General features: G+C 45.0%; 1 non-coding gene across 1 annotated transcript; it reads left to right on the top strand.

The window, feature by feature from the left end:
• Positions 1-976: 976 nt before the first annotated feature.
• On the top strand, positions 977-1,049 carry trnak-cuu (transfer RNA lysine (anticodon CUU)). The gene has a single exon. It is a non-coding gene; the product is annotated as a tRNA-Lys (tRNA).
• Positions 1,050-2,338: the final 1,289 nt, after the last annotated feature.

Below are 2,338 nucleotides of genomic sequence, written 5' to 3'. Positions count from 1 at the left end.
AACTTCAACCTTTGATCTCAGAGTTCTATTTTTAATCTTAGAATTCTTTCTTTGATCTCTCCTTGATTTCTCAATGATTTCTTTGTGGACTCCAATTATCTCTGATCTCTCAGTGAGACAAAGACAGAGCAGCTCCAACCTCAGCCTCCAGGAGGCCCTGATCCTCTAGTGGTCAGTCCTCTGTGTTGTGGCTGCAGCAACCCTGGTTTGAATCAGGGTCCCAGCAGCAACATTCCTACTGACTAGTGTTTGTTGTTCAACTGGACAGTTTGTCTGGTGAAGCTCTCTCAAACACTCCTTTCTTCATCCTCCCTTCAGGCTCAGCAGCATCAGAGTCAATGTGTCTGACTCGGACCAGAACCCTCAACCTGGAGGCTGTGGTGCAATGAGAACACATCTGACAACCAATCAGAGGAGGGTCTGTTTGACCCCTGAAAACTCCATTAAAGCCTGAGAGGAACTTGTTCTTCATCTCCAAATTCCCTCCCTGCACGTTGTCTCTCCAGAAATCATTCCAGTCCAAGTTGAACCTTAGACTAAAAGCTCCCAGTAGGTGATGCAGGCTTCACCTCACTCCTGGTTCTGGAACCTCACCAGTTCTTGCTCTCTCACCACTTGGATCTCATGTTCCTGACATCTCTGAGCTTGTTTCCTATCCACCTGTCTCATGTTGATGAGGTCATCCAGCCTGATGATCTCCATGGTTCTCCTTTGAGTGGTTCCCTCTGGGAGAGTTCTCTCTCTGTAACTTGTGTGTGTGTTTGCTCGTATCCTGTTTCTCCTTGACAGCACTTTAGTGTTTTTACCACTGGTGTCTCATCTGTGGTTCACCTTTTATTTGACTTCTTTGTCAAAGATGAAGGTGTTTGTGGTCATTCATCAATCATGTGATGGCTCATGTGACTGTGAGTCTGATGGAGAGCTTGTAGCGTCTCTCACTCTGATCACTTCAGGCTATTGAAGCTACTCAGATGTAGCCTGACTAGCTCAGTCGGTAGAGCATGAGACTCTTAATCTCAGGGTCGTGGGTTCAAGCCCCACGTTGGGCGTTCATCTTGAACATCCCTGCTTGTCCTCTCACTTTCTGCAGCTGTGGGGCTTTGATTGGAATTGAAAGAAAAATCGCTGAATGAACAACACAAACACAGGCTGTGTCTGAAGGTCCACACCTGCACCCGACTCAGAATGAAAAAACCAGTGTGGACTCAATTGTATCCACTGTCAATTCTGATTCTGGAGAAATTTCTTCATATGTATTGATGGGCGCGAGCCAAGCAGAAATTTCCCACAATGCCGTAGTGTTTGGTCAGTGTTGAGCAGGCGTCAGTCTGACAATGATCTCATATTATTGTGTCATCACCTGACCAGACCCAAAAGTAGGCTCAGGTATCAGTTTCTTCTCAATGCTAATGTCTGCTAGCTTAGTCTGCTACTTTGATGGCTCTGCCTGCTCAAAGGTCCAGACCCAAAAGTAGGCTCAGGTATCAGTTTCTTCTCAATGCTAATGTCTGCTAGCTTAGTCTGCTACTTTGATGGCTCTGCCTGCTCTAAGGTCCAGACCCCTGGATGTGGTGGTTCCTACCTGAACGTAGATTCTGTCAGCTCATGTTGTTAAATCAACTCACCAGGAACACCAGTAGATTTCAATGGACTGACAATGAGTCTCATTGAATGGGTGTCTCGTCCAACGAGAAACAATCAGTCTCAGGTTGAAGCTCATCAATGAGGTCTTGTGGATCAGTGGCTTGCATGAATGAATGAGTTGGAAGACTTCTTGGAAATTAAAGTGGATTTAATACAATTAAGAAAACCCTTAAGACAGAGTGATAATTCCAGCAGAGTAATTAAGGCCCATATTGAGTAGCAGGTATGAATTAGCCTGGATTTATCTGAGCTTGAACATGAATGGATGACTTCAGTCACGTGACTGGATGACTTCAGTCACATGACCCAAACAGCGACCATCAGTCTCCTTCCAATCCTGTACTTTGGTAAACAACAAAAACAGAGTAAAAGTCTCTGGCAACATATTTGTTTCCTGTAGGGTTTCTTCATGTATGTGTGGTGTACTTGCTCTCCCAGAGGACTGCCATCTTTGTTCTGTGGGCTGACATGTTTTAGTGTCAGCACAGGTCATAGCGCTGAGACTTAACTCTCATTCTCCTCCAAGTATTATTTCCACCTCACACTCCTGCATATATTCAAGTGAACAGGGAACACAAATTCATGCTCAACTTCTCCTGTGTATTCATCCACAGTCACTAAACAACAACCAAACCAAACAAAAGAGGTTTGCTAGCATGGCGATCAGCTGTAGTTCACCATCATCTGGGTTCAA

Source organism: Aulostomus chinensis, chromosome 1 (assembly GCF_037954235.1).
Source record: "Aulostomus chinensis isolate RoL2024-O1b breed Wild chromosome 1, RoL_Achi_v1.0, whole genome shotgun sequence".
Lineage (NCBI taxonomy): Eukaryota > Metazoa > Chordata > Actinopteri > Syngnathiformes > Aulostomidae > Aulostomus > Aulostomus chinensis.
This window is presented reverse-complemented; position numbering and strand designations above follow the sequence as displayed.